Genomic DNA, 26,059 nt, shown 5'->3' with positions numbered 1-26,059 from the left:
ATCCACATAATTGACCACATCAACAAGCAAACCAACAAGAACCACATGATTATCTCAATAGATGCAGAAAAAGCATTTGATAAAATACAACACCCATTCCTACTAAAAACACTAGAAAGCATAGGAATAGAAGGGTCATTCCTAAAAATAATAAACAGTATATATCTAAAACCATCAGCTAATATCATCTGCAATGGGGATAAACTAAATCCATTCCCATTAAGATCAGGAGTGAAACAAGGATGCCCATTATCACCTCTATTATTTGACATTGTATTAGAAACACTAGCAGTAGCAATTAGAGAAGAAAAAGAAATTGAAGGCATCAAAATAGGCAAGGAGGAGACCAAATTATCGCTCTTTGCAGATGACATGATGGTCTACTTAAAGAATCCTAGAGACTCAACCAAAAAGCTAATTGAAATAATCAACAACTTTAGCAAAGTTGCAGGATACAAAATAAACCCACATAAGTCATCAGCATTTCTATATAATTCCAACACAGCTCAGCAGCAAGAACTAGAAAGAGAAATCCCATTCAAAATTACCCAAGACAAAATAAAATACCTAGGAATCTACCTCCCAAGACAAACACAGGAACTATATGAACACAACTACAAAACACTTTCCACACAACTAAAACTAGACTTGAACAATTGGAAGAACATTAACTGCTCATGGGTAGGACGAGCCAATATAATAAAAATGACCATCCTACCCAAACTCATCTATCTATTTAGTGCCATACCCATGGAACTTCCAAAAAATTTTTTTACTGATTTAGAAAACATAACAAAGTTCATTTGGAAGAACAAAAGATCAAGGATATCCAGGGAATTAATGAAAAAAAAATACAAAGGAAGGGGGTCTTGCAGTCCCAGATCTCAGACTATATTACAAAGCAGCGGTCATCAAAACAATTTGGTACTGGCTAAGAGACAGAAAAGAGGATCAGTGGAATAGACTGGGGGCAAGCAACCTCAGCAAGACAGTATATGACAAACCCAAAGATCCCAGCTTTTGGGACAAAAATCCACTATTTCATAAAAACTGTTGGGAAAATTGGAGGACAGTGTGGGAAAGATTAGGCTTAGATCAACACCTCACACCCTACACCAAGATAAATTCAAAATGGATGAATGACTTGAACATAAAGAAGGAAACTATAAGAAAATTAGGCGAACACAGAATAGTATACATGTCAGATCTTTGGGAAGGGAAATACTTCAAAACCAAGCAAGAATTAGAAAGAGTTACAAAATGCAAAATAAATAATCTGGATTACATCAAATTAAAAAGCTTTTGTACAAACAAAACCAATGTAACCAAAATCAGAAGGGTAGCAACAAATTGGGAAACAATCTTCATAAAAACCTCTGACAAAGGTTTAATTACTAAAATTTATAAAGAACTAAATCAATTGTACAAAAAATCAAGCCATTCTCCAATTGACAAATGGGCAAGGGACATGAACAGGCAATTCTCAGCCAAAGAAATCAAAACTATTAATAAGCACATGAAAAAGTGCTCTACATCTCTTATAATCAGAGAGATGCAAATCAAAACAACTCTGAGGTATCATCTCACACCTAGCAGGTTGGCTAACATGACAGCTATGCAAAGTAATGAATGCTGGAGGGGATGTGGCAAAGTGGGGACATTAATTCATTGCTGGTGGAGTTGTGAATTGATCCAACCATTCTGGAGGGCAATTTGGAACTATGTCCAAAGGGCGATAAAAGACTGTCTGCCCTTTGATCCAGCCATAGCACTGCTGGGCTTGTACCCCAAAGAGATAATGGACACAAAGACTTGTACAAAAATATTCATAGCTGCGCTCTTTGTGGTGGCCAAAAATTGGAAAATGAGGGGATGCCCTTCAATTGGGGAATGGCTGAACAAACTGTGGTATATGTTGGTGATGGAATACTATTGTGCTAAAAGGAATAATAAAGTGGAGGAATTCCATGGAGACTGGAACAACCTCCAGGAAGTGATGCAGAGCGAAAGGAGCAGAACCAGGAAAACATTATACACAGAGACTGATACATTGTGGTACAATGGAAGGTGATGGACTTCTCCATTAGTATCAATGCAATTTCCCTGAACAATCTGCAGGGATCTAAAAAAAAATACTACCCACAGGCAGAGGATAAACTGTGGGAGTAGAAACACCGCTGAAAGGCAACTGCTTGACTACAGGGTTGGAGGAGATAAGACTGAGGAGAGACTTTAAATGAACACTATAATGCAAACTCCAACAACAGGGAAATGGGTTCGAGTCAAGAACACATGTGACAACCAGTGGAATCATGCTTCAGCTATGGGAGAGGGAAAGGCGGGGGGGGGGGGGGGGGGAGGGAAGGGAAAGGGAGGAAAAGAAAATGATCTTTGTTTCCAGTGAATAATGTATGAAAACGACCAAATAAAATAATATTTAAAAAAAATATGGATAAGAAACCCCTGAAATGCTAGGCCTATTGCTTCTCCAAATTAATAAAATTACCATTTTGCTAAATGTGATAAATGCTCTTTGATAATTAAATTGATAGGGAAATATCTAAATATTAGTATAGGTTTTGCCATTTAAAAATATATCACCTCAATAATTCATCAACTGGTATTCATTTTATTTTTTTGTTTATACTTCCTTTTTGCCAAATCAGATGAAATAGTAATACGAAATTCTCTTCTCTCTCAACTTTTTTCTAACCTTTAATATCATTCATTTATAATAAATTGGGCTTTCCTAATAATCCTTACCTCTACAGAGACTCTTTTTCCTTCCTAATTCTTACTTCTCATTAATACTTTAGAACAGTCCTTCTCAACCTGTGATCTAGGAATCCTCAGAAGTTTCCAAGACCCTATTTGTAGTCTCCAAAGACAAAATTATCTGTAGGATAATACTAAAACATTTTAACTTCAAAAAAAAATTAATAGATAAAACTCATGGGGAAAAAAGACCTTTGTGTAGATTCCCAATATTTTTTTAAGATTGTAAGGGTATCCAGAGATGAAAGTTTGAGAATTGATATATTCTAGAATCTAGTTTTGTATTATTAAGTTTTACTCTGGTATTTTCTTTTGGATTACCTCTATCATCCTTACAGAAAGAGTGGTTATTGACATATTCAAATTTTTTTCTGCTTCCTAAAATCATTACTTATCTTTCCAATTCTGCTCTTCTTTATCCTTCTTTTTCTCATTTTTATCCTATAGATTTTATTTTATGCAATGTTAGTCCCAGGAATAGATGTAGAAATGTTCTGTATAAAAAGTCATAGGATCATGAGACTATCACTTTAGAGCTAGAATAGAGCTTAAAAATTATTGAATTTCATAAATGAGGAAAATTAAATTCTTGAGTTAGTAAGAGTCATAATAACATTAAAAATCATGTTTCTAAAGCAATATCAAACAGTTTAAGCATGGGTATCATACTACCTTACATCCTTGGGTATGCATCCTCTATACTCCTTTTATCTTCATCTTTCACTTCTATGTTCATTTTCACTACTTTCAGTCTGTCTGTGATCAGGTTCCTATTATAACTGCTTTCTCTTTAATATCATATACGGTTGATCAAATCTTGGATTGCTGATTACCTCTATTTCAAACATTTCACTATTGTGCAAAGTAAGAGCTGAGCTAATGAATGGTGTTTGGGGAGTACTGTCTATAGTATAGATATTATAATAATTCTGATATATTATTAGTTATCTTTTGGGGTTCCCCTTGGCATTTTGATCCTATGTAGAACTGTTTTAAATTATGGAACTTTATTGCTGGTCATATGACACTGGTTGAACTTGGGGCTCTTACTAAGGAGTACTCAAGGGAGGCCTCATTTCTGGAACTTGAGTCATATCCTGGAATTGACTGTGGAATGGAATGGTGATAACTTTCTTTCATGGGAACAGGGCAATTATCAGGCTGGGACCATTTAGAACTAGAAAGAGAAATTTGATAACATACCAGTCTAGGATGGGCTTTATGAGGAGTATGAGAAGGGATTGTAAAGGATGGCAAAAGGGACCTGGATAGAATTTTGCATGTTTGATGGACAAGCAGCTTGGTGGCAGTTGAGAGTCAGCAAAGGATTCTGGGTAAAGAGCTATGAGCTAAGGAGAATTCTGGACAGCTCAGCACTTAAATTTCTGGAAGGGAAACAGGGGACTTTTCCTGGGTGGCTGATTGGATCTGAAACCACAAGAGGAAGAAGAGCCAGACTATCCAGCTTATCTGTGAACCTGCTTGCATCAAGAAATCCTTTCACCACCATTTCTCCACCTGCCAACAAGAACCCTAGACTCAGAAGGAGTTTGGTTTGGACTCTTTCACCTGAATCATCCTGCTTACTTCTTTCTGGGTCTCCCCTTTTGCCTTCATTGAATTTTGACTGAGATTTAAAGACTAGAGATAGTACCTTAGAAATAGAGGACACTGACAGCAGGAAAGGAGGAAGAGTCCTTTGGGACTCGGATTCAAACCTCCAGAAACAAGGTTTGGCTTGTCAGGGCACCTTTTGCCTTTCCTTACCTTACTTTCCCTTTACAAATAAAATCTTAGTTCAACTCAGATTTTGGGTTTGGCCTGGGTTTCATAACAAGGGAAATGTTGGGTGACTGAGAACAGGATTCAAGGGTGAATCCTATTTCATCTGGGACAAACTAGACCTAGGTTGCCACAACCCTCCACAGAAGATGGCTTTAATACAAATCTCTCTTTTGGGAAAGCTTATCAGGGATATAAACATCTTCCCTGTAGTTGTGTTTATATTAGGACTCAAGGGGTATCATTTGTAAAATTTCCTTTGAGAAGAGAGATAGAAAGTCCTTTCTGTCTCTCTGAGGTGGCCTCAAGCTCTGTTGTCAGCTAACTCTGGGAGGGAGAGTGTTAGATTTAAAATAGTTTTGAGTGTCAAATAGTTGTAGATAAGAGAGTGGGAGTCATAAACTGTGATAATTAAAATGTTTTGGGAGCAAGGGAAATATATAACAATTATGACTGCTGAAATATGTTTTCTACTGTGTCTTGGTTTTATATAAATATAAGATGGTCGCCAGGGAATATATTCCCAATTTATGAATGTGCCCAAGCCATCTGGGTTTTATAGAGAAATTTAATTTATAATACACTGATTAATCAATAGAAAAAGAGAGAAATTAAGAAAGGAATAAAAATGAATAAATCAGTCAGTTGGTTTTATCACTCACCCAAGATCTCTCTAGGTAAGGCTTCTCATGCCAACCTCAGGTTCCACCTTCAAGAGAGCCTCCTTTCAAGAAATGTTTCCAGAGAATTCTCCTCCTTCAGAGTCAGCCTTCTCTCCTGGTCCTCCCACAGAGCAACCTCCTCAGTCCTCCTTCAGAGCCACCTCGCTCAGAGCAAAACCTCCTCGACCCCCCAGTCCTCAGACCCCGCTATCTTTAAGGAAACCATCTAAGTTCCCTCCCCTCAGTTCTAACATCTACCAATCACTGTCCATGTCTTCCCCGTGCCAATGGTGGCTCTAGCTTAACCCAGGACCTCCCAGAGGTCTGCCCCCTTGCACATGTCTGTTGAAGGTCATATTCTCAAATAATTAAATCTTGATCCTTTGCTGCAGCCCTTCCTAAATCCTGTTACTCTAAGTAGGGTGGAAATTGTATTTTCCAAGACCTGGTTCTGTCATTCCAAGTATCTCTATTGTATCAACTCTAAAATCAATCATGTCTCAAAGAACTTCCTGTTCTATGCTTAAGCATAGGTCAAAGCCCTTTCCATTGTTTAGCAAAAGGTTTCTGTCCTAAAGTAGTCTTAAGTAGGGAGGAGAAGGATCCTCCCATGCCAAAGGGGTTCACATTCCAATAGAGTTCTTACTATCAGTAGGAAATTTTTTCCAAGTATGAAACTTTCCAATGGTGAAATTTCCAACATTCATAAGTCTAAGAAATTTTAAGGTTTACAATAGATCTTGCCATCTTTCCTTCAACTCATCTGCTTATATATCAGCATCCGTATTCCCATTATCACATTACCCCTCAACCTTTCACTGGAGTTTATATCTTTTCAGTGAGACAAACTATTCACCCCACTCTATTTAAAAGAGAAGGAAAGGAGTCCCCCCTCTTCTTCTCTTTTACAGGATCTAACAGGTTAAAGCTAGACTGAATCTGGGACTTGAACTGTACAGCAAATACTAGGGTCTAATTTTTAAACCCTTACCTTTCATATTAGAATAAATTGCAAGACAGAAGAGTTTCAATGACTAGGCAATCAGCATTAAGTAACTTGACCAGGATCACCCATCTAGGAAATGTCTGAAGTCCAATTCAAATTCAGGTCCTCCTCCCAATTTCAGGTATAATATTCTATCCACTGTGCTACTTAGCAGCCCCTACTTTCTTGTTTTCCCTATATTACTTTTGGAGAAACTGATTCCTCTCTTCTCTTGGTATTTTCATTTAAAAAATCATTTTGTAAAGGTATATTTGTTGTTTCTGATTTAAGGCATTGAGAGAAAGAGAAGTATAAAGGTGACAGATTACTTGGTCATCTTAAGAGACAATCCTATCCTTTATTTATATATAAATAATTCTAATAACAAAGAAGGAACTATTAAAATAGTTAAAATGCAACATCACATTGGTTGACGGAGTGGTTATGATAGATAGGATTGTGATAGTGGCTGTTAGGACTGTCAGTTATTCCATGTTTAATCTTCTTATTCTACTTGTGTATCTCTGCTCTGTCATAAGTGAAAGATAGTATAGATACTTTTGAACAAATATTCACTAAATTTTATGCGATAAAGCCTCTAGTTAGTCAAGTATTATAATTAAGAGAATTGCATACATATATATTTATACACACATATTGGGACAGTTAGGTGGCTCAGTAGATAGAATGCCAGTCCTGAATTTAGTAAGACATCTTCATGAGTTGAAATCTGATCTACAACACTTCTTAACTGTGTGTCTTTGGGAAAGTCACTTAACCCTATTTGCTTCAGTTTCCTCATCTATAAAATGAGCTAGAGAAAGAAATCATAAACCATTCCAAACTGTTTCCCATGAAATCCCAAATAAGGTCACAGAGAGTTGGACATGACTGAAAACAACTGAGAAATAGCACATCCATATATACAAATATGTCATGTATTTTAAATAACTTATAGTTATGTATTGCTCCTATACCAATTCTATATTCAGAGAAACAGCAAAGAAATAAAATACACTTGCTGCAAACCTGATCTGAATACAATTTAAACTAATTTGATGATTCATAGGCCATTTTAGTGCCTAGAAGTACTTTGAGGTCATAATTATGAGCTTCAGTGACCATTATATTGGAGAAACTTAAATATGTCAGATAATAGAGATTAATGGTTGATGGAATGCAAGATAACAGAGCTTACTGCACTGATTGACTAGGATATTCCTAGGAAAATTAGATATTGTTTTGGATAACAAAGTAGAAAAGAAAAAATATATTTTTATAGAAATGATTAAAGAAAGAAATTGCATTATTTGGTGAATTTATGTCCAACTTTAATTAGATTTTTTCTATCAATAATGACTGTATTTTTAATTGTCCTCACCATATTGACTTCAAATTTTCCTTCTCTTCCAATGTACCCATGTTAAAAAGAATTAATCAATCAAGCATTTATTAAATACCTATTCTTTCCTAGGTAATATAAAATAAGCTCAAAAACAAAATAGTCCATGCCTCAAGAAGTTTACATTTTAGTGGAGGAAAGAACATGTATACATAAAAGCTACAAACAAAACACACACACACACACACACACACCACACACACACACACACACACACACACACACATATATATATATATATATATATATATACACACATATACAAAACACATATAGAGCACATGCAAGCTTACATTGGAGAGGAAGTCACCAGGATCTAGGGGGTGTAGGAATGCTTTCATGTAGATAGATTTTGGTCATTAAGCTGAGTCTTAAAGGAAACCAGAGACTCCAACAAAGTGGATGTGAGGAAGAAGAGTTTTATAGGCATGAGCGAGAAGCAAAACATAATCAGGGAGATGGGAAATGGAATGTGGTAAGTAAGGAGCAAAACTTAGGCTAGCATGACTGAATCATTAAGTGTATAGAGGAGAAATATAAGAAATCCAAAAAGCTCAGATGGGACCAGGTTGTAGAGAAATTTTATTTGCTAAAAAGAAGAGCTTATTTTTGATCCCAGAGGAAAGGTTCTTCTGAGGTTTATGAAGTATAGGGAGAGGAAAAGGTGATGTGGTCAGTCACAGTTTCATAAAATTATTTGGTGACTTGAGTAGGATATGTGTAAGGATGAGAAACATATTCCCAATAAAATCCCTCTTCTATATGCTTAGAAGTAAAAGGGCAGAAATTTGGGTGAATGTGAAGAACCAGATACAGGTGTGTGCCAAAAGCAGAAAATAGAATGTAAGAGAGCTTGGAATTCTGAACCAAGAGTTCTGAATGCCTAGAATTGGCAGTTGGGGGAGAATGAGGTTGGTGTGGAGGAAGACACATCTCCTACCCTTAGTTTTCACCAAATTGAGTGGCAATCAACCCAAATTTCCTACATTAGTTCTTGTTGTTCTAGAGTGATCCCAGTTATCTAATTTACAGCTGTTGACTCCCAAGAAGACTCTACCACAGAAATTGGCTTGGACTTCTAAATTACTTCCAGTAGGCTCAACCTACAGACTGAGGTGGCAAAGTCATTTTTACCATCATCCTTCTGAGTAATCAATGAGCTCTGACCTTGATTCAACAACTGTTTGATTGGGCTTAGCTTAGTTTATTTAGACAGGATGGTGGGAACTAGATAAAGAGAGACAAAGTAGGTTCAACATTGTTGAACACAGAAGATACCCATAAGAGTCAGAAGGTATTGGGAAAAATAGCTTGGGAAAAGATTAGGGATCTTCCTAGCCCATCATCCTTTCCTTATTGTTCTGAATTTCAACTTTAATAAACCTCTTTTTGTTAACGAGAAAATCAGATAGTGTTTGTTAGTGAACTCCAAGCTAGAGGGCATCCAGCTTGCCCTCAGGCCAGAGAGGAGCAGTTAAACAACAAGAAGACTCAAATAACCTTATTACTGGTCAAACTTACCATTTAACAGAAGCAGCAATTACAACTTCTAGCACAGGTTATTTGGGGTTATTTAATAATTCAGATCAAGTCAGCAAATAATTATTAAGCATCTATTGTCTATAGGACATTGTTTGGTATTATGCATACAATGATTGAAATGAAGTAATTTTTTTCATCAACGAGTTCATTTCATGCATTCTACAATTATCAACATTTTTTTCACAAACACTCTTCCATTCACTATTCCATGTTGTTAATGTTTTGCTTACAACTGATTTTGTTTTTCCATGTTAGGGCAGACTAAGTAGAAAATTAAAAGAAAAACAAATCTCATCTATTCCCAACCATTATCAGAATCAGAGGCAGAGAAAGTTATTTAGCTAACTATAAATGTATTTTGTCCTTCCATGTTGAAATACACATTTAAAAATTATTTACTGAGAATTTACTTTGTGTTATATACCATATGAGAAATACAAAAAAAAAATCAAAACAAAACAAACAAACATGAGGTACCATATGTCTCCTGTACCCAAGGAATTTGCTTTCTAGTTTAAGGTACAACAGCAACACACACATGAAGGGATTAGAAAAGAGCTTTGAGTGGTATTCTGCATGATTTTTAGGTTAAAGACATAATTTTGTCTTCATAGCATCAATAATTTTCATGGTAGCACATATTTAACAAGTGCTGGAGAATTACTTGAATAATCATCAATATGCAGAAGAGTCATCTAAGTAAGTCTTTTCACAAATACAGGTTTTTGATATCTTTTGAGGTTGCAAAGCTAGAGAAGAAAGAAAATTATTTTGGGAATGGGACATGATGAGTAGGATGTTCATGTGTACAGAGAAAATGTCAATAAGTTTGGTGGGAAAAGTGGAAAATAAGATTAGAAAACCAGTATGTAAAGGGTTCAAAGTCATATGGAGAGGTATGCATTTGGCACAATAGGCTGTAAATAAGCAAAATATTGATAGAAATATAAATTTGAAGTGTTATGAAGAATATTAATTAGGAAATATTCTGGACAGGAGGAACAAAAGTACTTGTTAAGAAATTGGAGAAAATAATATGCATGACAATTACAAATGATAGATTTGACATTAAGAATATTTACAAGAATCAACATTCATTGCCCAATGAATAATTTTATAAGCATAGAAACAAAGTATTAACAGAAGATAAATAAGAGAAATGCATCAGTGATGTGGTAAGGTTATGAATTCACTTTCAAGACTAAAACAATAATCATTTCACTAACAGAAAGGAGAAATTTTGAGGTAAAAAGGGAAGATAATGTGTTTTGCTTTACAAATGTTGAGTCGGGAGAGATAGTAAGACATTAAAGTGAAAATGTTCTCAGAAATATGAGTGGTGTGCAACTTGGAGTCATGACAGAAGTGAAAGTTCTGAGATTGCAGAATGAAAAATTCAAGCCATGAGAGTATATGAGTTTGCCTTACCAAGGAAGAGTGTGTATTGTAAAAGGATAATGAAGAGTTTTGAATATAAACTTGGGGGAAAACATAAAAATATAGAGAAGAGAAAATGGTAAAGATAGAAAATGAGGAATAAAAGAAATAGAAAAATAGTTTAGTGTTTTGGAAATCAATAGAAAGTTTTCCAGGAACAAGCCAGTGATTAACATTATCCATTATGGGGAAGAAGTCAGAGAGGATAGCTGAGGAAATATTCAATTGAATATCCTGTTCAGGGAGAAGAGTCAGAACATTCAGTGATAGATTAAATAGAATCCAAATTTCAATCAATTATAAGAGAATGGGTAGATAGGAAGTAAAGACCATACATTCTTGAAGTTTGGTAATGAAAGGAAGCAGTAAAATTAATGTTTGGTTAAATGGGATGATAGAAATAATTAAAAAGTTTAGGACATTTAGTCAGAAATTTGAACACAGATGAAAGAAGAAGATAGGTAGTTTGGGAAGAAGAAATATTCTAATATTAAAGATGCTGTGAAGAGAAGTTAAAATAATGGGAAATGTTATATGTCCAAGTGGTTCAAATATAAAAGGACTGAAAAGATAATAATAGATGTGTAGGAACCGGAAGAAGGCAAAGAAATGAAAAAGCATGAAAATCATTTGTCCTTTCTTTTCCAATACTTAATTAGCAAGAAATGTCATAAAATTTCAGGAATTGTTTGCTAGTAATTTAGTAATGGAGTAACCTTGGAAATGGAGAATAAAAAATAAAAATCTTAAAGAAAAATAGTCATAAGAAATAAAAAGTTGAAATGGGGATTTATTGAAAAATATATCTAATTAATGCATTACTGGTAGAATTGTGAATTTGGAACTGTAAACCTTAAAATTTCTTAGACTTATGAATGTTGGAAATTTCCCCATTGGGAAATCTCATACTGGAAAGAGTTTCCTACTGATAGTAGGAACTCTATTGGAATGTGAAACCCCCAGTCATGGGAGGATCCTTCTCCTCCCTACCTAAGACTATTTTAGTACAGAAACCTTTTGCTAAACAATGGAAAGGGCTTTGACCTATGCTTAAGCATAGAACAGGAAGTTCTTTGAGTCATGATTGATTTTAGAATTGATACAATAGAGATACTTGGAATGACAGAACCAGGTCTTGAAACTACAATCTCCACCCTACTCAGAGTAAAGGGATTTAGGAAGGGCTGCAGCAAGGATCAAGATTTAATTATTTGACAATATGACCTTCAACAGACATGTGCAAGGGGGCAGACCTCTGGGTGGTCCTGGGTTAAGCTAGAGCCACCATTGGCACAGGGAAGACATGGACAGTGATTGGTAGATGTGAGAACTGAGGGGAGGGAACTTAGGTGGTTTCCTTAAAGATAGCGGGGTCTGAGGACTGGGGTTTCGAGGAGGTCTTGCTCTGAGGAGGTTGCTCTGAAAGGAGGGCTTGCTCTGAAAGAGGCTGGAGGTGGAGGCCCCTGAGACTGTTTCTCCATTTTGGTCACATGAGTGATAGGGACTGATCTCTTTTCTTTGCCTCAGCTATCTAAAGGCTTGGGCCTTTTGGCCCAGCCTAAACAGAGGGGGTATTTAAGCCCTATTCCCTTCTCTCTCCTCTCTCTCTCTCTCTCTTTCTCTCTCTCTCTCTCATACCTTTCTTCCTCCTGTTTGTAATTAAAAACTCCATAAAAGATTGACTGCTGACTTGAGTTTTCATTTAGGAATTACATAGCTGAATTCCTTGGTGACCTTAAATTAATATATATCAGTCTTTTAAAGTGATTTCCTTGTCACAGAACTATGACCAAAGGGTGCTAAAAAACTGTCTGCCCTTTGATCCAGCCATATCACTGCTGGGTTTGTACCCCAAAGAGATAATAAGGAAAAGACATGTACAAGAATATTCATAGCTGTGCTCTTTGTGGTGGCAAAAAATTGGAAAATGAGGGGATATCCTTCAATTGGGGAATGGCTGAACAAACTGTGGTATATGTTGGTGAAGGAATACTATTGTGCTCAAAGGAATAATAAAGTGGAAGAATTCCATGGAGACTGGAATGACCTCCAGGAAGTGATGCAGAGGTAAAGGGCCAGAACCAGGAAAACATTATACACAGAGCCAGATACACTGTGGTACCATCAAATGTAATTGACTTCTCTACTAGTAGCAATGCAATGATCCAGGATAATCCTGAGGGACTTATGAGAAAGAATACTATACACATTCAGAGAAAGAACTGTGGGAGTAGAAGAAAAACAACTACTTGATCCTATGTGTTGATGGAGATATGATTGGGGATGTAGACTCTAAACCTGTGATGGCAAACCTATGACATGCATGTCAGCACTGATAGGTTTGCTATTTTCCATGACATGAGGTCATATGCAGGCTCAGTTCATCTTGGTGCTTGGGACTCCTCCGGGAAGTGGGGTGCCCACAGCTATTGCTGTGGCCATGCCCTGGCTCAGCCTGGGGGAGAAGAGGGGGGGGAGGGCTGCTCCATGTGCTTGGCAAGGGGGCTGGGGGTGGGTGATGAAAGGGAGGGGAGGAGCACAAGCACAAGAAGCTTGCCTGGGGATGTAGGCTAGTGGGCAGTAGCTGCTGCTCTGGAGATTCCCCCAGGCCAGCCAGCTGGGGAGGGGCAGGGAGAAACAGGGCTGGGCCAGGGAAGATTGGGAAGGGCTCCAGCCCATGTGCAAGGAAGGAGTGCCTGGAACAGATTACCAGACACTTTTTGCACCCTGAACAATATAACAGTGGCTTTACTCACAATTTTTCCCTCTACATACTTTTGTCAGACCCTATTCTTAGAGTAAAATAATATCAAAACCAACTAAAGAAACAGATTGACAGATGAAGTTAGTAGCCCTTGCTTGGGCTTGAAGTGTACAAAATACCAACCTTCAATTGAAGATTTAGCCAATGAAATTCAGCAACAAAAAAGTCACCAATAAGTAGATTAGTTAAAGAATTCCCCCTCACCCTCACTTATCTTAGTACAGGGCACCCCACACAAGTTAAATAATATCAACACCAACAAAAGAAACTGACTGACAGAGGAACAAAGAAGTCACTAAGCAGACAAGTTAAATAATTAGTTTTTTGGTTTATTAAATACAATTATATATTATAATTATACATTTTTGTTATTTAAATTACAAATATCATGAATTTTTTTTTGTTCTTGAAGTGACACACCACCCAAGTTATGCTCAGTTTTTTGGTGAATTTTGACACACCAAGCTCAAAAGGTTGCCCATCACTGCTCTAAACACTCCCCTAGTGCAAATATTAATAATATGGAAATAGGTCTTGATCAATGACACAGGTAAAACCCAGTGGAATTGCTCATTGGCTATAAGATGGGGGTGGGCAAAGGGGAGGGAAAGAGCAGGAAACATGTAACCATGGAACAATATTCTAAATTAATTAATTGATTAAATAAAATCCTTGCAAAGAAATATGTAAAATTTAATATGTTACAATTCAGATATTTTTGTAAGGTTATGGAGACAGACGTCTTTAGGGCAATGAATAGAGACAGAAGTATTTGGGGAAAATGTAAAAGGTTGGTGCAGGAAAGAGATAATATTAATGAAATTTATGTGAGGGAAGGAAGTCATATTGCACTGTGAGCACAGAGGATGCTGACATAGGTTTGAAGGTACAGCATAGCTCCAAAACTTTGTGCCAACATGAAATTGTAATCAGGAGTTATATCAATCATTCTTCTAGACCATTCTTCTGTAGAAAAATTATTTTATAACATCAAAAATGAATAAAATGAAGGTACAAATTAAACTTTCCCATTATTCTGCATTTTTCTCTCAATCTCTATATCATTCAAACACATATATACATGCACATTCACACACACAAACACTGTCACTGACACTTTCACAAATAAACTCACTTTGAGGATGGAAGAATGAGACAACTGAGGACCAAAGCCAAATAATCATATGAGAAGGTTTTAGAGTAAAAAAATAAAAGAAAAAGTTTTTTAATCCTGTGTAAAGCCTATATATTCATCTTTGGCTTAGTTCAGTTGACATGGATTACAACTAAGTAAAATGGCCCCAAGATTGAAAATTAAATTCATTTTTATAGTATTTTTAACTAAAACTTTATTTTTTAAAGCAAAATCTGAAAAAAATTTTACCAAATTTCCAAGCTGTTGTCAGCTGAAATGCAGAAATAATGATTAGAAAAAAAGATATTACTGACCACATAATAACTGAGTTAATTGGAAAATTAAAGCTCCATGTCAAAGGCTTAGCAAGTCATAATTCATGGATAGAAAATGTATAAATCAGAGGTAATTACTTCTCCTTACAAATAGAAAAAAATACAATTATAAAAACTTGGTTTTATATCCTAATATATTGAATGGTGGATGTATGCTATTATTAGTAATTATGTTTTTTTTTTCCTAGCTCAAATCCTTTACTATAAAATGAAGAAAATATATTCCACAAAACTATAATTATATAATTATATACATAATTATATAATATAATTACTTATAATTTTACAAATATAAATATATGCTATATGTTTCACCAAATATTTAAAAGTGTTACAATTTTGTTATGCCAGACCTCTTTTGACTACTCCGAATCCTTTTACCACTTAGTAAATGGTGTACCAGAGTAGCTATGGCTGAAAAATTAATCATCTTCTGTTCAATCAGGTGATGATTTTCTTTTAATACATCTAGGCTTGTTAACAGACAAGATACATCAATAAAAGACTATAAGACTGAAAAAATTGTGGCATCTATGAGGCAAAGATGAGAGTGAATCAGATATAGGAAGAGGGCTAGTTTACTAATCTCCTAGACTATGGGAAGGAAAGTAATATATAATGAAATTGGAAAGACAGGTTGAGGCCAGGTTATGAAGAGTATTAAATGCCCAAAAGAGGAGCTCATATTTTATCATAGGAATCTAGTAGAGTTTATTCAGTATATAAATGACATGCCTGGATTTGTGTTTAAGGAAAAATTGAAGTTATATAGATAATGGATTGCAGGAGAGATATTTAAGTCAGGGAGTCTAATTAGAAGGCTACTAAAGCATTCCAAGTTTGGAGGAGGCACCAAAATGTTTAATAAGGGCATGCTTTTATATATACATATATATGTGCTATACAAAATATGCATATCATCATATAAACATATCTAAGGTTATTATAAATCTGTAATAATAAGAACCATTCTTTGTTGGGAAAGGGCTAAATATAAACAAATCATAAAAAATAAACTATTAATACAAATATAAAATGTTTCAGTTGCTAATAAGAGAAATTCAAAAATTTTAAATTGTTTATGTTTTATCTAGCAAATTGACAAATATGATAGCAATTATGTCAGTAGTTAACAGTAAAAGAGCTGTAGAAGAAACATACTAATACATTGCTGATAAAGATATAAATTAGTCTTATTCCAGAAAACAGTCATAATTATGTTTAAAAAGTAAAGATGAAGGCAAAAATGATGGGCAGAAAGGTACTGATTCATAGGCATTCTCCTTCAGAAAAAAAATTGAGGTGGTTAATCCTGAAAACAGAAAAGCTTGACTTATGATATTGGATTGTGGTATTGGAATTGAACTAAAAGCCAAATCTAAAATCAATGGGATCATGGATGCTGAAAAGAATTTTTAAAATTTATATTATCATTAGAACTAGGAAGAATAATGATGATCTAGGACAAACTTCTTATTTCACAGATAAGGAGGTTGAGTCTTGAATCAGAGGTCAACTGATTTCACAATGATAATAAGAAGGAAAAACAAACAAACAAACAAACAAAAACCAGAACATATGGGTGTCTGAGTAAACTTGTTGAGAATCAGAATGAAAATGGTTGAATGACAGGTCATACATAAGGTTTGTTGTTGTTTTGTAAAGTAACTAAAGTCTCCATTTATATAAAAGAAAAAGGAAAAATACTCATGAATCCTATGGATGGTTATTATGTATTTTAATAATGATATTTCAGAGTCCTAACAATGATTATAGTGGGTGTCAAAATGGCAAATAGCACATACACAATCATGTGGGGAAGAGAAATGTGTGACCAAGGACAGAGGCAAATGACTGCTCTTAGCAGAAATGTTATGAGACCTGTAATGTCAACACACTGGTGATAGACTAGAGACTCAAGGTCTCTAAACCTAACATTTAGACCACTAAATCTCTGTTTATGACAAACATTTTGAAGCAAGGAACATACACTCAGCTAAAGTAAATCATAGAGGCCTCTCCTTATGTTTTTACTGAAGGAGAAAATAGAAGCAAGCTAATCAATGGAAACTACTCCTGCCTTGTGGTGGTTCCTAAATCCTCAGCAGGAAGAACACAGATTTCTCCAGTCATTCATATCTTGGTTTTCATAGCGTATAGGTATCAGATGAAATATTTTGCACTCCCTACCTCATCTGCCACTGTTCAGAATGATTTTTTTTGTTTCCCATCAAAGTCCTCATTATCTATGTGCAGAGAATCAAAGCTGAGATTTCCAATAAGTAGGATTTAATTATTATCAAGAAAAGATCTTTTTTTTTTTTAACTAATTCAAGGGCAGGTGTGAATGAATGATAGATAGCCTGCCTAATCTTCCTGTGCACTAATTTGCCTTTTCAAAAAGACTCTTGCTGATCTAAATTAATTTCTAATTAATCACTAGTATTTTAAGTCCAATATTCTTCCTGTGAAGATTAATGGCTGTCAGTCCTGTTATATCTTATTTTGAAATGAATCAAAATTACAGGTCACTCAAAGGGCTTTAAGAGAGATGCATGATGGATGTAAATAAGTTGCTGCCTATTTCTAGGGAAAAACTGCATATAAGAGTGTCATAAAAGTTATTATCAAAGAGATGTATGACTAGGAGAAAAGGTAAACCAGGCTTGTAACAAGAATGGGGAGTAACAGATGAATAAAATTTGATGATACATTATGACCCTGCTAACGCTGAGACCCAAAGGAGGTACTTTAATATGTTTGGTGAAATTATGGGAAGATGGGAACTAGTATTGGAATGAAGTATGTAGGACTTCCCATAAGCAATGTCAGAATGTATACCTGGAACAGTAGAATCAAACAAATAACTATCAAGTACTTATTAAATGTTTTTTTTTTTCTATACAAAGAAGACATCATGCTAGAATGACAACACAAAGTTACAGATGAAAGAATTGCTACTGTCTCAAAGTAAAATTATGAATTTCAGGAAAAATTATAAAGAAATGTCAGACAGGATGAGGAAGATCTTTGTTTTAGTGCTAGTATTCTCTAGGAGTTTATATTTTTATCATAATTTCTTATTTAATTATGGAATTTTAGCTATAACAATAAAATGAAAGCACTGAATTATGTTATTTGGTAGTAGATATCATCACAATACCAAGGGGGGGGGCTGAATTCACTGGCTCAAATTATTAGAGCATGGGAAAATGACCTTAATTTTCAGTTTTTGACTCATTTTGAATTTGGTCAGAATTGCATCAACATAGGATACAATCAATGTAGAAACTCTCTTCTTTATTGCAGATTGAAAACTGCCCTGTAATTTATAGTTTTAGGGAGTTGCTTAGAGCTCTGTGGAGCATAGAGTAGCTTAGGCTAAGTAATTTAGGGTCAGTCAATATATATTACAATCAAGATTTGAACCAAGAACTTCTTGACTCTGAAGCATCAATTTTGCCATGCTACTTTCCCATTGTGTATGGTGATGGCTGAGGGACAGGGTGGGAGGCAGGGTAATATTTGTAGATTTAATCAGCTTCATCACTGAAAGGGTCTTTAGAGACCATAGATTCTAACATTTTCTAAACTGGAAAACTGAAGCTCAGAGAGTGGAAATGACTTGACCAAACTCAGAGCCAGAATTTAGACCTAGATTCTTTGACTCCAAATATAGTGTTTATTCAGTGCATAAACATGGTTCAATATCTCAAAACAAAAATGTACGTAAGCTTGGTTAATCCAGTAGAACATTTAAGTGATTTGTGTTCCTTTCCCTTCATCATGTACTTCAGCAGTATTTCATTGAGATAAAACAACATGAGCAGTTGTTGCTTACCTTATCATGCAAAGTTAATCATAACTGACATTTTAAGCAAGGGAAACAGATGTTGCTTGTATTTTTCTCTCACCTCTGGAGGCTCTTATTTTGTCACTTCGCATATACCTCCATTTACATCAAGTATTCTTTGAATTAGTTAAACTTTAAGGTAGTTATGCTTTTCACAAGTATGAAAAGACATTGATGTTGCTTCTATTAAAGAACACCATCTCAAATACATTTCAGATCATTAATTCATTAAATTATTATTATTTATGAATTAAATTACTAAGTAATTAAATAATTAACATTAATGAGTAATAATAATTAAATTAAATTATTAAATTAAATCATTAAAGAACTCTTAAAGCTATTTATTTTTTTTATTTTATATATATACACACACACACACACACATATATATATATATATATATATATATATATATATAGAGAGAGAGAGAGAGAGAGAGAGAGAGAGAGAGAGAGAGAGAGAGAGAGAGAGAGAGAGAGATAAACTTCTGTTTAACCTAGGAAAATATCTTCTCTCACACATATTTCCTTCTGGTAAATCTGGCACTTATTCATAATTCCCTTTGCTATTGCTTCCTCTATACTTACTTCAAACTCGTGTTGGTCCAGGATGCAGTGGATGATCTTTGTATCTTCTTTGTCTGATCAAGCTCTAAGCACTCCACAGAACTTGGTTCAGCCACCTTCAAGACGGCATAAATTGTCCCCATTTACACATTACTCCTTGGTTTTTTGTAATCTATTGTCCAAATCTACGGCTCTATTTCTTGGCAAATATGATAGTGCTTTGATGATTACTGCTTTGTAATATATTTTGAAATCTGGAGTTTCTAGGATTCCTACTACATTATCTTTTTTATTGATTCTTTGGATAATTTTAACCAGATTTTTTTTTTTTCAAATGAACTTTGTTACTATTTTCTAGCTGTGCAAAACACTTATTTCTAATTTGGATTAGCATGGCATTGAAAAAGTAAATTAATTTAGTTAGGATTGTAATTTTTATTACATTGACATGGCCTACCCATTAGCAGTTAATATTTCTCTAATTATTTAGATCAATCTTTATTATTCTTAAAAGTGTTTTATAATTGTGTTCATAAAATTATTGAACTTATGTTGACAGATAGACTCTCAGGAATTGTATTTTTCTGTAGTTATTTTAAATGGATTTTCCCTTTTTATCTCTTGATGCTGAGTTTCTTTGGTAGTATGTAGAAATACTGATGATTTATGTGGGTTTATTTCATATTATGCAAATTTAATGAAGTTAATTGTTTCATTGTTTTTCATCTGATTCTATGGATTCTTTAAGTATTCCATAATCCCTCCTGCAAAAAGATATTTTTGTTTCCTCATTGCCTCATTTTATTTGTTCAACTGCTTTTCTTCAGCTGCTTGCTTTAGCTAGTATTTCTATTACAAAGGTGAATAATATTTGTGATAATGTATATCCTTGCTTCATTCATGATTTTTATTGAGATGTTTTCAAATTTATTTCCATTATAGATAATGCTTCCTCTTTGTTTTAAGGAGATATCACTTATCATTTAAAGAAAGGGCTTCATTGATTTATATGTTTTCTAGCATTTTTAATAGGAATTTATTTTTTGTCAATGGCTTTTTCTGCTTCTATTAATATACTTACATTTTTTATTATTCATTATATGATCAATTATATTGATAGTTTTTTTCATAATGTTAAGACAATCATGAATTTGTATTAATCCTATCAGGTTTTACTGTGTTATAATTTGTATTTTATTGCTGTAATTTCCTTGCTATTATTTATTTAAAATTTTTGCATTGATATTCATTAAGTAAATTAATCTACAGCTTTCTTTTTCAGTTTCTGCTCTCCCTGGTTTATGTGTCAAAATTATATTTGTGTTATAAAAGGAATGTGACAGAACTCTTTCTTTACCTATGGTGTCCTAATGATTTATGTAATATTGGGATTAGTTGTTGCTTAAATTTTGGTATAATTTTCATGTTAATCCATCTGTACCTGAGGATTTTTACTTAAGGAATTCATTGATGGCTTTATCAATTTCCTTACCTAAGATATAGTTACTTATTATATTCCCTCTTCTGTTAATCTGAGTAGTTCATATTTTTATAAATATTCATCTATTTCATCTGGATTCTGTTTTTAGGTATTGCCTTCAGTGTTTTGTGTTTCTTTCATCAAGTTATTAATTACTTTTAATGAGTTTCCTTTGCTTTTATTTCTTTACTTTAAATTTTGCCTTACTACTCATATTTGATTGTGATTTACTGGCATATAATTGGACAAAATAACATTTAATGATTCTTTTAAGTTCATCTTCATTGATAGGCTATTTCTTCATTCATTTTTTGTAATAGTAGTTTCTTTTTTCTTTCTTTTTTCAGAGATTAAATTACCCAATGTTTTATTCATTGCATTGTTTTTTTTTCATAAATTGAGCTCATAATTTTATTTATTAATTTAATTACTTTATAATTTATTCATCTCTCCTTTGAATTTCAGGATTTCCATTTGGTTATTAATTGGGGATTAATTGGGGACACTTTTTAAATTTTATGTTCAATTCATTGATCTACTATTTCTCTCTTTTATTAATGCAAGCATTTAGATATATGAATGTTCCCATAACATTTTATTTATTTCCTTGATTTGTTTTTGGTTTATTTTATGAATAGAAATATGTAATTTCTTGCTTTGATCATGGCCTTCAAATAATTCATCAATTTTTAAATTATCTTCCTTTAATCTAGGTCAGTTGTTTTTCCAAAGTGGTATCTCACATTTAACTCTACTTTTTAAAATTCATTTATTCTCTTTTATCGTTTCTTTATGTTTCATAAATTTATTAGCTTACACTTGCCCATTTCTAATTTTTAAGGAATTCTTTCCTTCAATGACATTTCCTTCATTTTTCCAGGTCTACTTTCCAAGGAGTTCTTTTTTGTCAGTGGGTTTTTGTACCTCTTTTCTGTTTTGCCAATTTAGTTTATTAAGATAATATTATCATCAGGGTTTTGTGCATCTTTTATCAAGCTTTTCCTTATCGTTTAATGATTTTTTTCTTTGCTTAAATTCATTACTTAAAAATTTCCTCTACCACTCATGCTTGATTGATAATATAATTCTTAGCTCTTGTAAGAATTCTTGTTGGGCTTATGTCCAAATGACACTATTATTGAGGATTTTCCCATGACTATTTTGACTTCATTATCTTCTGTGTGTGTCTTGATCTTTTTTATTACCATTGCAGTTTTTTTAAGCATCTAGTCTTTTTATTATTTACTTATTTTTTCCACTTTATTTCTTGATTTGGAATTTTAGGTTAATGTGGTCTCTGTTCTTTGAATAGAGATGGAAATGGGGGGGAAAGGCCCTTTCTCAAGTGTTAGATTTTTTTGTACCTCTGTTTTAAGAACTAATTCTGGGAGTTTGGAAGTTTTCATGGTTATAAGATAATGTGATATGAGGAAAAGTGTTCACTGTTTTCTGTCTGTACCCTGGTTCTTACATAGGAAGGGCCCATGATCACTTGGTTTTGCAATCAATAGTTCTCCTCAGGATGTCTCCTTTCATCTTGATGGAAAGTTGTCCTTTTAACCCTTAAATTATGCCCCAGAAGTAGGTATAGATAATGAAGTTTCCAAACAGTGACTGGTACTGTGTTCACCACCAGCATTGGAGTATCCTACAATCTCTTTTTGACCAGTCAACAGATCCCCTTACCATCTCTGGCTTGGGAGCTCCCAGAATTGCTGCTGTTTTGTCATTACTATATCATCTCACTCTTCCATTTCATCCATGTGGATTCCAGACTGGCCTTCTTCCCTGTGGCATAGTTCTCACTTTCCAAGATTCTAAGTTGTCTAGGCAAGGAAGTGTGGATTTTAGTTTTACTCGATCCTTTTTAATCTTTAGAATTCTAGCAACCAGGAATGTATACAACCCCACTTACAGATTACTTGTGAGGAAGATGTCCTATGACCAATACATGCTAGCAAGTGACAAATCAGAAACAACTGGCATACCCACTGGGCTGTCCTAAGTCAAGCTTAAGCTACCATTGGTACATGTGATACTCAGGAAGTGATGTAAAGACTTGCCTATTTATTTTGCATCACTTCCACTCTCACTCTCTCTTGGAGACTTTGGGCTTTCTCTCTTGGAGACATTGGGCTCACTCAGCGATGAGGCTTGTGGAGCTTGGGAGCTCCTGGTGGAGGTTTGGTGTTTGTGACTTGGCAGTGAGGTTAATGGGAGAAACTCTGTAGTGTGGTTTTCGTGAGGCATCTTCCCTGAGCGACCTTAGTGAGTGGCTGCTGATTCCTCCTTTCCTTTACCTCCTAAAGCACTATCCTCCAAGGAGAACCCTGATCATGGAGGTGTCCTCGTGACTGAGGTCTCTGAATTTCCTTTAGCTTAGGCTAGGCCCAAGAAATCTTATAAGCTTTCCTCTCTCTCTTCTTCTTAATCTCTTCCTACTATTGTAATTAAACCACCATAAAAACCCCAAACTTACTTTAGTATTTTATTGGGATTGAATTTAAATCCCTGGCGACCCCTAAAATAATATATTCAGTCAACAACCCTAATTTTACCTCTAACAGTAGGATATATTACTCTATCATTTTGATGGCTCTGCTACTCCAGAATTTTATTTGAGGCTTTTTTTTAAAGTTTGAGGGAGAACTTAATAAATTCTTTTATTTACTCCACATACCTGCTCCATGAACAAAAGTCTTTGTATGTTTTTAATTAACTGATTTATTCCTCCAGTGAAAGGAAAGCATTTTGAGGGCAGGGACTTTTTTTTTATCTCTATCCTTTGCAACTAGAATAGTGGTTTGTATATGAGAGACACCTAATAAAAAGTTTGTTTGAGATGACTTTCACTGCCACTGGCCAGCGGTATTTTCTCAATCACATAGAAAAAATCACCTCATGGCAAGACCCTCAGAAGACAATAACTCAAACTTTGAACCACATGGCTTTCCATCCCTCGGCAACTTCAACCCCAATGTCCTAGATTCCATGGTGATGTCTCAGCCCAACCTTGTGATGAACCACCAGCACCAGCAGCAGATAACATCCAATATCACTCTGTCCCAGCAAAACCATCCAGCCCCAAACCCACAGGATGACTTGATGAGTTTGCCCAAAGCCTTGACCACCCAGCAGTAACCTCAACAGAAACTATGGCTTCAGCAGATCCAAATGGAAAGAGAAAGAATCCAAATGTGCCAGTAGGAACTCATTAGACAGGAAGCTATTTTGTGTCAACAACTTCCCATGGAATCAGAGAAAATGGCCTCTGTTCAACCTGCTGGGAATACACCTGCCATAGCCCAGGAACTAAGACCAATAACAAATAATAGTTCGGATCCATTTCTCAATGGCGGGCCAAACCATTCTAGGGAACAGAGCACTGACAGTGGCCTTGTCTTAGGATGCTACAGCATACCAACGACTCCTGAAGATTTCCTTGGCAACATTGATGAGATGGACACAGGGGAAACTGTAGCCAATACACCGATGAACCTAAATGTCCAGCAGATCCATTTCCCTGACTTCCTTGACTATCTTCCTGCAACAGACTCTGGAGTCAGAGGACCTGATTCTAATCTTCAATGATGTGGAGTCTATCCTTACCAAAAGCGAGCCCTTTCTGACCTGGCTGTCATCTGCACTCTTGGCTTTGACCTGCCCCCTACATCCTCTCTCACCTTCTCTTCTTTGGAAAATAGGTGGAGTCCAGAAAGAACTTGAGATTTCTAACAATCTTTACATCCACATGGTCAATTGAAATTGTTGTCTGAATCTGACTGACAATAACTTAAGTTTAAAATATAAATATAAAAGTGTATATTTTCACATTCTTTTTAAATTGTATCTGAATGCTACAGCATCCTGGCTGAGGCATGTCTGTAGCCCAGATTTCAGGGAGAGAACCTGCAGAAATTGTATACTCTCTTTTCCCTTTTCATTGACCCTTGAATATGCGTGTGGGTGTTCATATAAGCTGATAAAAAAGAAAAAAAAAAGAAAAGGCTTTATGTTTGATGTGACAGCTTCAGCCAGCATCGTTATACCAGATTAGACACAAAAGTATAGGTCAGTAGCTATATTTATGACAGTAGTGTCAAGTGCTTTACAAAAATAAAAAAATAAAACTCTATTTAACTTGAGCTTTAAAAAAATCATTGTATTGTTAGTCAAATAGTACTGTATGGAATGCTGAGTAGTTTTGAATCCATGCTGACTATGATAATAATAATAATTATTCTATATTTTCAGAGGCACAGACAATATTGTTATTGTTTATTCCCCAGTGTATTATTGTATGGGTTCCAGAAAATGAACAATTCTAATTTAAAAAGTAGCAGATTTGTCTAGTAACCACTTTATACTAAAGAATCTGTAAAAGAGACCATATCTGTACTAAGCACCACCACAACTAGAAAAATAAGCCAGCAGAATGGAAAGACATGCAATCATAATAAAATGCAACTTAGATTATGATGCTTATTTTTATTAAGCACTCACTGTAATTTTGTAACTGATTATAATTAGCAACATATTTTTTTATATATCTATGGCAACTGTTTTTTTTTTTATTCTTAGAAAATAATCCTAAAATATATCAAGGTGGGAAAGTATGGCACAATTTACAGCTTGACAATAGAATACCCAGTTGCCTTTTTTGTAAGCCTTGTTGGTCTTGTTGCAGAGGCAATGAGGAATTGAATCAGACAGATGAAACTATAATCGTGAATGACCGATCACTGAATGGCCTGTAAACACATGCCTGCTTTATGGGGAGGGTATATGATGGAGGCAAATGTTTCTGAATTCAGTCAGACTATTCCCTGTCTGCTAATTCTATTATACAAACTTTTCCGCTTGCTCCTATTGGTATAAAAGGCTTGATATCATATATACTTAATACCTCTCATGTAATCAAGAGAAATTTCTTTTTGAGATGTTTAGGACTGAGAGAGCATAAAGTATAACTAGCATTCAGCTCCCCTAGTGTGCCACTGAAGCCCTCAAATGTTTTAATATTTTTAATTGTCATTATTTATAACCTATGAATTTATAAACTATTTATTTTATTGTCATTATTTATAACCTATGTCCTAGCAAACACAGGAGGTTGATCACTCAATTAAGTGTTTATTTGTTGAGGGTCTATTAATTCAGATTCTTTCTTTTGTATTAGAAGACACAAGAAGTATAGAATATCTTTTTTCTTGTTGGTAAGAAAGCAGGTGAAAAAGTCAGAGTTCAAGTAGCAATATTATGGAAACATGGAAAGCTAAGAAATCTATATGGATAGACATGTAATCATGCCCCAGAAGTGAAAAGAGCTTGGGTGCCC

The 26,059-nt window shown here is 34.7% G+C and overlaps 1 pseudogene; it reads left to right on the top strand.

The window, feature by feature from the left end:
- The first annotated feature begins 4,025 nt into the window (after window positions 1-4,025).
- On the top strand, window positions 4,026-24,738 carry LOC100015473 (WW domain-containing transcription regulator protein 1-like; annotated as a pseudogene).
- The last annotated feature ends 1,321 nt before the right edge of the window (window positions 24,739-26,059 follow it).

The sequence above is a fragment of the Monodelphis domestica genome, chromosome 5 (assembly GCF_027887165.1).
Source record: "Monodelphis domestica isolate mMonDom1 chromosome 5, mMonDom1.pri, whole genome shotgun sequence".
NCBI classification, from domain to species: Eukaryota; Metazoa; Chordata; class Mammalia; order Didelphimorphia; family Didelphidae; genus Monodelphis; species Monodelphis domestica.
Note: the sequence above shows the minus strand (reverse complement) of the source record. Positions and strands in the feature narration are given on the sequence as shown.